A 16,157-nucleotide genomic window follows, 5' to 3' on the forward strand; every position below is an offset into this window, starting at 1 on the left:
GTGTCTGACTAAACCGGGAACGCAACAGTCACATACATTAGCAACACATTTTGCACAATGACATCAATTCAAACAACTTCATAATTGAGAAACGCAACAAGAGAAAATACTCTTTTGTTCTGGTTTCGCAACACTATTACAAAGCTACGCTCTGTAAGGTAACCCTGCCTCCGGACAAAATGAGATTGAATATACCAACAGTGGAATCTGTATTTAATGATATGCCTCTAGAGAAAGAAAATGCATCATAAAATCAAGGTATCTTTACATGTTTGTTTTTCTTTGGCAAAGAAACTTCGACAAGAGTAGGAACATTGTTCGCGTATATATTTTAACGAAAAACTTTGTAAATGTAAAATATCAGTGAAAATTTGATCGCGTAGATAGCACTAAATAAATGAGCAAATTGGTTCATATAGCAAACTTCCAAAAGTTTTAAAATTACCGTAAAATTTATCTGATTACTTTTTCGTGCATTCTCTCCCAAATTCCAAAAGACAATGCTCGTTGCACTTTTTTATTACGGGGTAAAACGAAAGAAAAATGCTCAGATGGCTGTGGTGAAAAGACATCTTTCAAAACTGAATATTACAATCTATTTACTTCGTTGTACGTGAAAATCTCAAAATAACAGATATAAAAATTATTTGCATAGAAATTCGCAAACCCCTTTGAAAGCCGTTTATTGCCACTACGTTGTATAGGCTACCAAATTCTCTTGTAGAATTACATACAACAAATCCACCAGCTGGTTATTACACGTCTTATAACGCTCTCGCCTCATTACCTGAAAAGGTTCAGTGCGGGCTCAAGAGTCTCAGCTAGACACAGAAATTCCTAAGTTCCGCGGGCGAGCCTATGCACAGTCGACCATCAACACCTACAAGTCCCAGCTTCAGGCATACCTACGCTTTTGCTTGTATTTTGGCTACAACATAGTACCGTGCAAACCGCACCATCTACGTTATGTTGTATTTCTCGCACGAACCCTATCCACAACAAGCTACCTCAATGTTGTTCGTCTGCTCCATTTGCAATACGGTTTTCCGAACCCGCTACAAAAGCCTTTATCCAAGCATCAAAAAAACTTTTCCTGAGGGGGATTATGAGGGCAAAGGGAAGCACAGCAACACAAAAACTACCTATAACTCCAGCAATCTTAAAGAGTATTGCACAAAATCTGGATTTTTCAATCTTACTAGACGCAACTTTCTGGGCCGCCTGCCTAGTGGCGTTCTTTTCCTTTTTCCGTAAATCGAACCTGCAAAATCAAGCAGCAAACCAATTTGACCAACAGAAGCACCTTTATCGCGGTGACATACAGTTTTTCAAATGCGGACTTATCCTAGTGGTACGGTGGTCAAAACCATTCAATATAGAAACCGCACTCTGTCTGTCCCAGTTCCCAGGGTAGATGACTCAATCCTGTGTCCGCTTACAGCACTTGCGCACGCCTTCTCCTTCAATGGAAACTCAGACAACACCAACCCTAGCCCCGCATTCACATTTGTAAAGAACGGAAAAGCTTCCCCTCTCACATACTCAACCTTTACTTCGAAACTAAAATCTAAATTGGCGAAGTGTGGGGTGGAAAGCAAACGATATTCTGGGCACTCATTCAGACAAGTAGTCGCCACATTCGCACAGGCTTGTGGCATACCAGGTCAATATATTAAACTCCAAGGGGACTGGCAATCAAATACTTATGGACGTTACTTAGACTGCTCACTCAAATACAAACTGGCAGCTGTAAACATGATGAGCAAGGCTATCAACCACTCCTGATAACTTGCAATTTCTTGGGGGGTTTGCGGGATTCGCGCTGGTCTTAATAATAAAGACCCAGATGCCCCCAATGAGTTGTAGTGTATTTAGTTGATGATAGACTTGTTTATCATGATTAAATACCGGAAGCGGATGAAGGCTGACTGGTAGGGTCAATGATCCTACGCATGCGTGCACTCACTTCACGTGAAGCGTTCTTGTAATCAAATCGTTTCGAATCCACTCTGTAATTTTTTTTACCAGCTGCGGATTCGCGCTGATCCTAATAATAAAGACCTAGATGCCCCCCAATGAGTTGTAGTGTATTTATTATATGTCATTGCTCCTCAAACTTTTAATCTACAGAAGCAGAGCAGAGCCAAGAGTAGAAAACCTCAATCGAATTATAGTAAGTGATATAAAACGAAACAAAATTTACGTGACTAGTGTTGCCTGACATAAATTGCTTAAGTGATATTTTAAAAACAACTTGGCAGAAGATGCTGACAGTTTACAAGCATGCAATTGAAGAAGGACAATAAAAAAGAAATATTTCCAACTAATTCGCCAAATAGCTTTGAAATACAACCATTCGAACCCTTCTTTGCACTGGCCGAAATCAAGGTATCCCCCCCTAGCAATGTCTTCAAAGACAACTGAGTTTATCAGCTGCTCTTCATGTCACAAAAAAGCTACCCAACGAGGCAACTTGCTTCACTGCCAACAGTGCATCACTGCATCAAACCAGAAGTTGGTACAGTCGGCTTTATATCAAAAATAAAGAAAATAACAAGAAGTTCTATGTCACAGTATTTGATGCCGAATTAAGAGCAATATTAGAAATAAATGATGTACAGTTAAGTGCAACATTGTTGAAACCTGAAAAGGCACTACTCGCATCGCAAAACATAAATGACCATACAGCTCCGACTTGAAGATAATTTCGGTTAATAAATAAAAAAAACCATCTATACAAAGCAATATGTTATGACATTTTACTTTACTTTTTAGTTTATAATGTTACTTTGATCGATTTGCCAAATTCAGACCTTGACTAGCCGGGTACCGGAGTCTCGAGCTTTGCTTGTTTACTAAGCGCCCTTTATCGACAATGAGGAGGGAAGCGTGGTTTTCATAGTTCCAGATACACATTTGTTCAAATTTCTAGAAAAACTGGTTTGGGGATTATGACGTCATCTTCCACCACATGAGCTGTCAGAGCTGTCAAAGTCTGTTAACAAATTGTCACACATTTGCGATCTCGACACAAATACGAGTCGCGCCCTTTCTCCAGCATGCGCCGATATGTATAAAAACTCCATGAAAACTAGCATTCGACTGTAAACACTACAACTTATTATCTGGTCAAGAAGCAAAGAAAGAGCGTATAGTTGAACAACTGGCCCGTGAACACAAAAAGATATTCATTTGCCAAAACACTTTTAGCGTCCCCTTCATCGCTTGAGATGTTGCATGCCTCCATCCCTCAACGTTCAACAAACCATGATTACTATAGGTGTCAATAAGTAGTTCGACAATCCTTTTGATAACACAACACACAGCCACGGTATCCCTTGGAAGTACAAGACTTTCCCCAGCCGGAAGAATGGCAATCACGTCCTTTCTCTTAATAACTGAAACTGAAGCTTCTTTCTGTTCCATTTTTAACTGTTTGATATCGAGAAATTTAGATGCAAGGGTTTCTAAAACTGATTATTCTATCCTTATTCTAGTAGTTGTGTCGGCCATTGGCATAGCTTGTATGTAAAAAACAAGTTGTTGTTTTATTACAACCTAGATCATGGATAGACGAATCAGCGTGCGCCTTAGCAGATAAATGATTGCCAGCGAATTAGCTTCTAAGTACAAAATCTGTACTCAAGGAACTTGCAAACCCTATCCGTCAGCCCAAAGGCTTATCACTCCTCTCCTCGAAAAGTAAACGAAACCATAGTAAACTAACGAAACTCAAGAATCTGGTACCCAGGGTAGACCTTTACATTTAAATCCATAAAAGCTATACGCTTTTTGCAAGGTCAAGGCATATTAACGAGTTATTCTCCCTCAAAACTTGAGTACAGAACCCAAGTTAAAGAGGTTGGCAACATTTGTTGATGTCTCAGCTTCCAATTCTGCGTATTTCTTTGATGACTTTCACGATTTATATGATTTATATAGGATAAATATATTTTCGGTCAAGCAGTATATGAACCATTTATAAGAACAACACACATATAGTCAACAAAGGAATATTTAATGGGTGTCACAATAGGTGACAATTGATATATGTTACAGTTGGTACGTTGAATATTTTTTTCAATTAAAAGAATTTTAAAAGATCGCACTCCACTGCCAGCAGTGTGATCTACGCAAAAAAATCACTGTGTCAAACTACAAGTAATTGAAAAAAAATTTAATGGCATTTTACGTTGCAGTTCAATATGATTTCTTATCAGAAAGACATGTCTTGTGTCAAGAAACCACCATCAACAGCCCAGAGTTTGGTGATCTATTGTTTGTTTTTCAGTCAATCCTCTACCTTCCCTAAAAATACAGGGGGTACTCATCCGATTTCGTAGTGTATAAAATTTGCCCAGCCTCTACATGTATACTTTAAATAACATTGTCTTCAATAGAAGAGACTGATCGACCATCGGTAAGCTTTGAGCTAACAACCAAGCCAAAACATATTCGTTCGATTTCCCCCTTTCATTGCGTGATTTGTTGTTTGAGCTTCACATTTTTTTAGCTTGAAGCATTGACTCCTCATATAATATAAGGGAGCTATGTTCTCTCTTTAGCAGCGAGATAGTCCAGCCAGTTATTCGTCAATTCATTTATTTTCTTATATACTTATGTATTGGTTATTTATTTCTATTGGTGTTTTGTTGCCTCAGCGCACGCAAACAACTGCTGTCCCTTATTGTCCGATAAGCTCACTTTATAGGCATTTAGTGCATTAAAAGGATATGACCTAGCGTCAGTTGCAACATTTGTTGCATTTTGTTTACAATGGTTGCTATGGGTTATTTAGGGAAAATTCAATTCCCTAGCCCTCAAACTGAGGGCTATCGTTTTTACCTCACACGTCTTTCCGAGGATAAAAAGTCAACAACACACATTTCAACTAGATTGCCATACTGAAAACATTTGCTAGGCTTTACACAAAACTTATACAATCTATGTATATTTAGTTCAAATTCTCGATAACATCTCATTAGGGTTTCTCAAAGTCTATCTTGTGCCGGCTGTTGGCTGTTCAAACGAAACACATGGCGACTTAATCCTCGACGATCCTGAGGCTTCCGGCTACAAGCTTTTACGATGAATATGCTTGTGAAAGGACTCCGAGAATCTCACAAATTGTGCGGTGAAGTCACTTCTCTGAAAGGTTCGTCAACCATGAACTGGGGAATTGGAAGCTTCTTGTTGATGGAGTGTTAGAAATGCGACCCCTGAACATTCATTCCCAACACTGATGTATCAAGCCAGCGCTGCAATAATCAATTGCTGCAATAATCGCAACAATTGATTTCAATAAAGGCAAGACTGGTCCTTATACCAGAGGGCTGGTATTGGTACAAAGAAGTTTACTAGGGAAGCAGCCAGGAAGAAGGATTTCGATAGGATAAGCAGGGAAGAGTATAAAGTTCAGAAGGATACGCCACAGCGCAGACTGAAAGCAAGGTAAAATAAGAAGCAAAGGGTATATGGTCCTTTCTACAATTTCATGAAGCATAATTTGAAAATATAGAAACAAGAAATTTAAATCCTTTTTTTCCCAGATTTCGTTATTTTGAAGCAAAAAAAGCTAAAAACATAAAGAATATGCAAAATAAAGCCTCGATATTCACCACAAATATAGCTCACACAATTGTAGCTGTTTATGTGTATATTGTGTTCTGCAAACTTGGAGTAAATTGATAGTCATATTTGAGCATTTGAATACCATAAAAACAAATTATTAAACCTGCTCCACTTTTTGGTAAATTCGGTCCTAATCACCCCTGATTAAATCCAGTCCAAGAGATAGATTCTACTCTACAAAAAGTTACAGAGACCACCCCCCATCGGAGAGCAAAATCAATGAGGATCTGACAATACAAGTCCAATGTGCACATGGAGATTTTGTCACCTACCCTACCACCTTGGTGACGATTGCATTACCGGGAAATCAATACGTAGCAAGAGTAGGGGTGTCGCGAACTCTACCAAGATCTATCCTGCTGGGAACTGATATAGCCAACAAGCATTGTCAAGACTCGAGAGAAGAGGAAGCGTTTTCAGTCCTCAAGCGAGAGAAGGCCAAGGCTCAAGAGCGAGAGGAAGCTTTCACTTGGCCAGAGAGCTAACTTCAGGAGTGAAGTCTAGGGCATTGGACGAATTCGAAGGAGACCATGCAGACATGGCGGCGTCATTTGATGACCCTCTTTTTACGAAAGGGGGTAAGAGACATAAGCCTAAAGCTGAGAGGAAGAAAGCAAAGAGACGTTGGTACACGCAGGACAAAAGAGAGGAGTCTACCCGCTACGGCAGAACAGAAACCAGAGCAACCTAGCGTCCCAACCTCCCTGGATATGCCGATCATTGACCATATCCCTGCAGAGTTGAACGCTTTAGACATGAATTCTATGCAGAAGAACGATAGATCTTTAGAGAAATGCCAGAGGTATGCAGAGTCGAACTAATCTCCAAAGGAGAACACACGAATTGTAATGAAAGACAGGATCCTTTACCGTCAATGGTGCCCCGCGGGAGAAACCTTTGAGAGCGCACACACAGTGGAACAGCTGGTTCTACTGTTCCAGTGTCCTACACTACTGTTCCACTGTCCTACACTTGGCTCATAATATACCTTTGGCGGGTCATCTTGGTCGCAAGAAAACTACTTAACGGATTATTCAACGCTACTACTGGCCGCAAATGTTTCACGACATTGGTGAATATTGCAGATCATGTGACATCTGCTAATGCACATTGCCGAAAAAGAAAACTCACCGCGCTAAACTAGTACCTCTGCCTATCATCAATACTCCCTTCAAGCACATCGCAATGGAAATCGTTGGTCCCCTGGAGAGAAGTGCATCAACAAATACATTCTGGTGATAGTTGACTATGCGACGAGATATCCTGAGGCAGTACCACTCAAGAGTATTGACGCAGAGCACGTTGCAGAGGACCTCGTGAAGCTGAGTCGTTTTGGGGTACCGGAAGAGATCTTGACAGATCAAGGATCTAATTGTCAAGGCTCTAATTGTCTAATATGTCAAAGCTGTTGGTTGAGGAATTTCGGGGTAAAATCCCTCAGAACAACTCCTTACCATCTTGAGACAGATGGCTTATGTGAGAGGTTCAACGACACTCTTAAAAATATGCTGAAGAAGGCAGCAGCAGATGACACACGCAATTGGGACAAGATGTTGCCATACCTTCTCCTTGCCTATCACGAAGTGCCAAGCGAGTCCACTGGTTTTTCACAATTCGAACTCCTGTATGGAAGGCAGGTAGGTGGACCACTGGGCGTGATCAAATAGACATTGAAAGCAAGTGACAAAGCACCAGAAGATAACGTATATGATGAAGGTTAGGGAGAACCTGACTAAAACGATGGAAACCGCCCCGGAGAACTTAGCCCAAGCTTAGAGAAAGCAAAAGACGTGGTATGATAGGAACTCGAGAGCCAAGACCTTTAAAGAAGATGAGGTATTCGTCTTGCTACCAACAAGCGCCAACAAGCTACAAGCACAGTGGCAGGGGCCCTACAAGGTAAGGAGACAGGTCGGCCCGGTGGACTACGAGATTGACTTGACTAACAAGAGAAAGCGATTGCGGATATATTCCATGTCAACATGTTAACTCGTTGGCACACCCCTATGGATGTTAGCTACCTTGCAACAACAGTTAGAAGGGATGAGATAGAGGATGATGATGGAGACATTATTCAGGCCATCCATGATAAGTCGTCCGAAGCAAACTGGCAGTCCGTTACAATAAATGACAAGTTGACAGTCACCCAAGCTCAGCAAATTGATAATCTCCTACAGAAATTTATGCATGTTCTCCGTGACAAACCGGGAAGGACAAATGTGACTAACACGTGATAGCAACAGGAAACACAAAGCCGACCATATCATCTCCCCCAGTCTCAATACAAGAAGATCAAGCAGGAGATACAGAAGATGGAGGACATGGGCATTAAGCAGTTCTTCAATAGTGAATGGGCAGCACCCTTGGTGATCGTTCCCAAGAAGGACTGATCAATACGAGTATGGGTAGACTACAGAGAGCTGAACAAGGTATCTGCATTTGACAAATATCCGATGAATAGAGTCGACAGACCTAGAGTTGACGAGTCGACGACAGATTAGGCAATACCAAGTACATCTCGACTCTCGTTTTCGCCCTGGGTTACTGGCAAGTACCACTGAGCTCAGATTCGATGCACAAGACCACATTCACGACCCTGTTCGGGTTATTCGAGTTCCGTACAATGCCTATGCGACTACAAGGAGCCCCCCGAGACCAGCAAACAACAAGCAAGTACAATCATTCTTTGGATTGACCAGTTATTATTTATCGCGGGCTACGCAGACACCGCTGTGCCACTCTCAGATTTAACCAAGAAGGGAAGCAGAGGTACGATCAATTGGACTGAAGACTGTGAACAAGCCTTCAAAAAACTCAAAGAGGCCTTGTGCTCGTCGCCAGTTCTAAGAAGCCCAGACTACAACAAAGAATTTCTGCTGCAAACTGACGCATCAGATCTAGGCCTGGGAGCAGTTCTGAGTCAGATTGGAGATGACGGAGAGGAACATACGATTATGTATATCAGCCGTAAGCTGCTTGATAGGGAACGTCGCTATGCCGTAGTGAAAAAAGAATGCCTAGCGATAGTATAGGCCATCCAGCAGCTTCGAGTATACCTGCACGGTTGCAAGTTTTCTATTCAGACAGATCATAATGCATTACAATGGCTGGATCAGATGAAAAACAAGAATGGAAGGCTTACAAGATGGAGCTTGGCCTCACAGATGTATCATTAAGTAATATAATGGAGGGGTCTGGATAACTCCAAATGCGGACTCACTATCGAGGATTTGATGTCATATGCTATGCCGCTTTGTACAAAAATGTACCATTTTTGTCTGTGGAAGGAGGGGGAAGTGTGACGGAGTCAATGTTATATTAATTAGTGGAACTGTCCAGAACATTGTTTACGTGCAGGCTCTCACGCTTGGAACATTGTAGAAATGAATACGTGGTGTTAGAACATGCTAGAATTGGACTTTTTTCTTAGGATCGTTGTTCTGTTTGCCAGATTATTCTAGAACCATGACTCAGCAGTTTATGAAATGGATGATGTTATGTTTCTATTTATTAGTAACAACATTTATGATGTAATTGGGTATATTTAGAAACACCCAAGTAGAGTATATAAAGGAGCTCACTTGTGAATTAGCGGGGGGGACTCAACAATGCCATTCCAAGGTTGATCAGAAAAACACCTCGTTAGAAAGTGGAAGGAGTAATCAATGATCTCTTCCGCCATTACCAGGAGGGTACCTCGAAAGAACGCATCGATCAAAATGTGCCTTATTGCTATATACAGAACCTGTTACGCAATGTCGCTATTCTTTCTGTGTTTGTGTATTAATATCTCCTATCAAGTGGTTACATCATTTTCTGCGCAGAATGAAGACAGGCCAAGTATTGCCGAGACTGTGAGAATTGTCCAACAATGGAAACCTGACTGCAATCCCAAGTATTTTATGTTGGACTTCACGGCCGAAATGGCAGCAAATATGCAATTAACTTCTCGCTAGAACGGAACCAAATAGCGTCATATTAAGCTTTTATCGAGGTACAAAGTAATATGAGTTACATTTCTCTTTCAGAGTGTTTTTTACTTTTGTGCGACTTCCACAAGGAAAAGGAGTGGGGGCGAGTGTACTAACAAAATTATTATTCGTATCACAGATCAACCGGGCTACACAATCCATAGCAGACCAAGTCCTGGTTGCTGATCCAATTGCAGTAGGAAATCTTGTATAGGAATTGGCAGCAAATGCAGTATCTAATGCTGGATCAAATTCGGAGAACCAGGCAGCTACAGTAAACCTGCAAGAAAACTTTGTATCTTTGAGTTAAGGCCTCTAGCAGGTAATTGGTTTTCAAAAATTTGTTCAACCTGAAACACGTTAGTAGCCCTTTCAAAGTGTGTGATCGGTCTGATCTGTTTTGATCTATACATGATTAAGTTAAACTGCTCATTTGTGAATCATCGTTATACAGTTTTTTTTCTCCCAACAGCAGCAGATTCCTTGGTATGTGCAGCTGGGCTGTTAAACCAGAGAAAAAAAAAAGCGAAATTTAACATTTACCGGCATCCATGGAGAGATGGACACAACTTCTGCATCCTTTCCGAACAGTCCAAAATAAGGACACAATGTATTAACTGTATTATCTCTCATCAGTCATGTCAACAACGAGCAACATGAGAAGCACACACACTTGCTTTTGGGCTATTGAACACTCGCAACAGCAATTGTGTTTGATGATTGTTTATACTAACAGATAGCCACTTTTTCTTGCTTTCTTTTAGTACTCCCTCAAACGGCATCACCAATGCAAACTGAACTCCACCAGAAAGATGGCGAAAGTCACGAGGTACTCAGTAGACAGTATTAACAAGAGTATGGCTACAATGGTAAATACCTTGGCTTCTTCAAAAGTCCCCACTCGCAAACTGGCTAGGGCAGCAATGCTTCAAGAAAAAGCCACAGCCGGAGTCGCCCACTCGGGAATAAGCAGACCACGCCACACCGAGGAATATGAGGAAATTGGAGAGTTATTGAGGTCATACCTCTAACGAGGGAATAACGTCCAACAACTTGCCTGACCGAGAGAGAGGTAGAGTTTTTTTATGTCCTAGAGGCCAATATAGAAGATGAGGAACTGGTTTTCGAGACAGTCAACGACCAAATAGACAAAATCACAAAAAAAGCTGTGGGGATCGAGCATTACTGCCGACAGGCATTACTGGCAAAACATGTGAAACTGCACCGTGAAACTACCTCGAAATCTTAGAGCAGCGTGTGAACCCGAAAAAAAAACATTCGCCATTTTACAATGGTGGCAAACATAAGCAAACGAGAAAAATGGGTACCCAAAGGGTACACGAGTCTAGGTGCTAACGGCCACAGTTTCACTGGTGATTATTATAGTAAAATAAAACTGCTTTAAGGTACTGTTTTGCTAAAGGTGGTGTGCTTTGTATTGATGACGACTATGGCAAGGAAAGCAGTGGAGACCTCATTGGAGGCACTGGAGTCTTGCCTTCCAGTCATGATCTTCGCAGGATACCTTCTCAAAAAGGTGACCTTTGCTTTGACATTTTCGCCAATAGGCATTGAAATTTAATTGTTACAAATATATTGTATCTATTTGTTTGGCCGTTGTGTTGTGGGTTTAGGCGGTGTTTCTTAGTGCTCTTTTCTTAGTTCTCAAACTCCGCCAAAATGGCTACAAGTACTGATACAAAGGATTAATGATTTGTTGACTTTTTCTAATAAATATGTGAAATGTCTTTAGAAAGTGAGATTGTGGTGCGATAGCTCAGTCGTACAGGCTTCGCTTCTCAAGCAAGAGGACCAGGGTATGAATAATGGTCGAATAACACAGAAGAAAAAGAAAACTACACACCTGACAATCAGATCCTGGAATGTCAGAACCCTGTTGGACAACCCCCACGCTGACAGACCAGAACACAGGACTGCCCTCATCGCCCAAGAACTCGCCAGATACAGCATAGACATGGAGGCTTTGAGTGAGACATGATTTGCAGACGAGGGTCAGCTCACAGAAACTGGCGCTGTCTACACCTTCTTCTGGAGTGGACGCAGTGAAGAGGATAGACGTGATCGATTCTGTTCAATCTTAAATTACATAAATGACCTCCCAGATTGCATCAGCTTTATGCATATCGCCATGTTTGCTGACAACACAAAGTGTTTTAGAGCCATAAACTCTCCAAACTACGTTCCAAAACTGCAGAGAGATCTCCACTCGCTCTCAGCGTGGGCACTCGATAACAAGCCCCTGTTCCGACCAACCAAATGTTAGAACCTCCCCATTACACGTAAAAGAAGCAACTTCCCAAGGAACTACACTCTTGACAGTGAGATTCCCAAGAAGGTGCAGTCCGTTCGTATCCTGGGTGTCCAAATCCCTAAAGATCTCTCCTGGTGCGTAACATAAAAAAAGGCAGTGTGTCGAAAGCAAACAAGATGCTTTGCATTCTCTGTAGCCACTTTATGTCTCTATTGTACGGTCTCACCTGACTTAGGCGAGTCAAGTCTGGGCACACTGTTAGCTGGGCTCTCTGTATTTAAAGCGCATCTTGGAGCGCATGCAGAGAAGGGCAACAATTTATATGCTTTTACGGGCTGGAGCTCAGCTATAAACAACATGTCCTTAAACTCAGTCTTTTACGCTTGTCATTCTTCCCCTAATACCCTCTATCAAGAGAGGAATTCATATCGACATCTCTAATATACTCCAGTTTTTGCAGTCTCCCACTTGTTGCAGAGTGACAGGCCTTGATCTTTGTCTGATTAGTTTGCATACTTCCACCATCCGTGAATCTTACTTTGTAAGCATCTGCCCAACCTGGAATGCTCTCCCTCTCGAAATAAGACCCTCTAAGAGAACTTCTCTCTTCAAGCAGAGACTGAAAGATAAGTTTTCTTGCGCATCAACTTCAACAACTCTTTTACGCAGACAATATCCGCACCTGGAGCATTATCTGCCCCATATGCAGCATGTTTATGCTAGCTTTTTACCATTTATCAATTGTTTCTATTTTTATGTATTTGTTTTGTATGTACTGTCTGCTGATCGCCGGAGACTAAAGCTTGTTAGGGACCCCTTTCCTATTCTTTTATCTCCGTTTCGGCCATCATCCCCATAAATGTCATACATAAAATAAAATATAATGAATCACGGTTACCATTTGTGTCACCAGTTGTGACAACTTTTACATGTCAGTGACTTTTTTAAAGGATCTTTTACTTGTTAAGACACCAGGGAGAGAAAAGTGAATGAAAGGAACGGTTACTGGTATTGAGGGTACCATGAATAATGTAGTGCATGTAGATGGAATGCAATGGAGAAAGTATAAGACACATTTGAACTGTCCAGATAGTACTTATATTTTTCATGTTCATTACTTGTGTTACAGAGGAGGATGTTAAATATTGGAATCCTTGTGTTGAGTATGCGCACAGACACATGACAGCGAAGTAGAAGCACATGGTTTGACAAGTTGTTATCTCTATTCGTGCTTCAATTATGTACCCTTTTTCATGTGCCAATGACTTTGCCATGTTTGACCAAAAATGAAGTGCAGAGAACAGTCGGCGTCTACACTGTGAAGCAGCCAATGGCCATCAACAATAATGTCCCTGGGTGGACAGATCTCACCAGTTGATGACAAAGAACAATGATCTGTCAATGTGCAGGAGATGGTGGAAAGTGCTCTTCTTCCACATGATTGATATGATATAGCTGTTGTAAATAGCTACATTCTTTTCAAGCTTCACCGTGCCTAGAACCAACACAACACAGCACTTCATTGCCCAAAGAAGTACTCAGTTGCTGCGTTAAGAGAAGAACTTGTAAAACAAATGACAGGTTTAGAGAAGTTTGCCTCCCCCCCCCCCCCCTCCTACCTACAAGCCACCAACTAGGGCACCTAACCAGTTTGGGATTGTGTACATGCCAATGATGTCAGATGTGAAGCAAAACTGTCAGGTTTGTTATGCAAACACAGAAAGAAACTGAAGGTCAGGACCTTTTGACAAGCACCACAATGTCAGGCATACCTGCACCTCACCAGCACCCAGGACTGTTTCAAAGTATGGCACAGTTAGTATTTCCATGAGTAAGAGTGTATTGAGATGTGTAGTTTGCTAGGACAATGCCATGTACAGATCATATTTTATTACCGTTGTCTTGTTTTTCATAATTTATTTAGTGAATATTAGCAATTATAAGCAAGAGATGCTAGGCAGAATAACAAAAAGCTGCCTATTAGTGTGTACAAGACACTATTAAACCATGATATATTCTTCTTATTTGAAATATTGTTGTTGGTTTTAGAAAAAAAAACATTTTTATTACAGTCCCCAAAATAGATAGTCCCCTAAATTACAATCCCCTAAAAATTTATATAGTTTACATATGGTAAACCTTTGTACTGTAACTTTTACTTCTTGTGTATTGGGCTTAATTTTTTTTTAATATTTTAAATATTACATAAGGTAACATCATAATTAGATTATTAATGTTACGAAGGACTTAAAGTAAAAGGACCTTAGAATATAGGATTTATAAGTGCAATTTTGTGAATAGGAAATTCTAGTAAGTTCTAGTATTGTAAAAAGTAGGACCTAGATTGTTAGTTCTAGCATAGTAGTAGAAGTCTTTGTAAATAAGGCATATTTTTGTAGATATTTCTTGAAAGCACGCAGTCACGCCATATTGTTTTGACTATTTCTAGGGTGTTCTAGAAAGTAGCGAGACAAATACAAATGAAAAGACATTTAGTAGTTACTGGAACTTGCTCGAGTGAGCAATAGCAAAATCACATAAATTCGGGAAAGTTCTTAGTAATTGGTTAATTAGCTATATTTAGTAAACAGAAGAGTATAAAAAGAGAAGCAATAGTATCGTAGGCAGTTGAATTAAGTCGAATAAAAAGTCAAATACATAGTCGAAAAGACAGTTGAATATAGTTAAACAGTCAAATCGAAAAATAACACAGAAGTAGAATTGAAAAGTTAACAAGTTATCGTCAAGAAGTGAACATCGAAAGAGTTATCCTCGTATAAAAATAAAGAAAGATCCTCGGAAAACAAAGTATTTTTTCTGTGTTTCGCTCAACAACAAATACTAAAAATAATTAGTAAACAATGAAGAAATAAAAAAAGTTAACCGATGTGTAGCCCATTTTATAAGCTTTCCATAGACATACAGCAGAAGCAAATCAGATAAAAGCAGAGGTGACAGTACATTTTTCAAACAGACACATTTCAGGGCAGGCACCAGGTACATCGCTGCGTTATTGCGGGCTCACGCATGCACGCCGTGACCATCATGATACGAATGTTTCTCCGTTTCCTTTCGAGCTTTGTTTGCAATGCATTATATGAAATATCACCAAATAGATAGCCGTTAAGTACTCAGCTTTGCTTACCTGAATGTAAAGCTTAAGTTAGCCGGTAACATTGTCGTTTCGTGCGGTGAATTAAGTTAACGAGATCCTCGACAGCTCGTGTTTACAAAGTCGGCATATTCTGCAAAAATATCAGGGACAAAATATCAAATTAGATACTCAACAAAAGTCTGAAAGATTATAAGCAAGATACTTGCTTACCTAGTTTAAAAAGTCGAATAGAGGCTGGAAATATCATTGAAAATTGAGGAGAAATTGGAGGAACTTTCAGCTCTCGCCACATGCTCTCGTCACCGTTTGGAATGCGAAGCGCATGCGCCTACTTATTGCAGGCTCAATAGGCCCAGCTCGTGCGGGATATGGGAACGAGATCCGGCTACCCGTAGACCCGAAACGATGACACCAATACAAGGGTAGCTCGTAAATTACTCGCCCAAATAGCTTAGAACTCACCCAGACTACATTGAAACAAACAATTAAGTACGAATAATTTAGATTTTTAAGATTTTATATCATAGTAGAATGAACGGCTCATTTTAACTCCATGCGTTTACTACAAACTAAGAGTCACGACGTAGCGTGTCCTGGGGTACCTGTGGCACACTAAATAGGGTATAATCCATAATCATAGCTGTCTTTTCACCCGCATTAGGCGGGTGTCACAAGATTTTGGACCTCATCAAAAGCCGAATTTTTGTGAGAATTTTTCATACATTCTCTGTATTAACCGGCATTGGATCTTTTACTTATTATATTAGCTCACACAACAAATAACAAAAACAAAACTAAAAGTATGGATATTCACTCCTTGTTCGTTCGTATCATGCATGCATTTTGCATTTACAATCAGATACAGGAGCCGACACGCGTCACTGACAAAACAAAAGCATTGACCGATGTTGTGTTAGCTAGCCATTCCGAACGCTTTGCGACATGCGGGAAATTGAAGCTCGGACTAAGCGACCACGAACTTGTTTACGCTATCAGAAAAAGCAAAACACCGAGACCAATGGCGTGAGAGTGTGTTTACAGAAGCATGAAGCACTTCAACGAAAGCGAGTTCCTCAAAGACCTTGGGCGTGTCCCATGGGACTCGGCCTATACCTGTGTTGGACACGCACGCTCCTCTAAAGAAAAAACGCATCAGAGGCGACCAGCT

At 40.7% G+C, this 16,157-nt stretch overlaps 2 long non-coding RNA genes across 2 annotated transcripts; one reads left to right on the top strand and one right to left on the bottom strand.

Moving 5' to 3' along the window:
• The first annotated feature begins 7,453 nt into the window (after positions 1 to 7,453).
• On the top strand, positions 7,454 to 14,651 carry LOC116615030. The gene is made up of 2 exons (XR_004294816.2): positions 7,454 to 9,924; positions 10,367 to 14,651. It is a non-coding gene; the product is annotated as an uncharacterized LOC116615030 (long non-coding RNA).
• On the bottom strand, positions 13,794 to 15,331 carry LOC116615542. The gene is made up of 2 exons (XR_004294983.2): positions 15,200 to 15,331; positions 13,794 to 15,119 (listed from the first exon to the last, which is right to left on the bottom strand). It is a non-coding gene; the product is annotated as an uncharacterized LOC116615542 (long non-coding RNA).
• Between the last annotated feature and the right edge of the window lie 826 nt (positions 15,332 to 16,157).

Source organism: Nematostella vectensis, chromosome 2 (genome assembly GCF_932526225.1).
Source record: "Nematostella vectensis chromosome 2, jaNemVect1.1, whole genome shotgun sequence".
In the NCBI taxonomy this organism is placed as follows: domain Eukaryota; kingdom Metazoa; phylum Cnidaria; class Anthozoa; order Actiniaria; family Edwardsiidae; genus Nematostella; species Nematostella vectensis.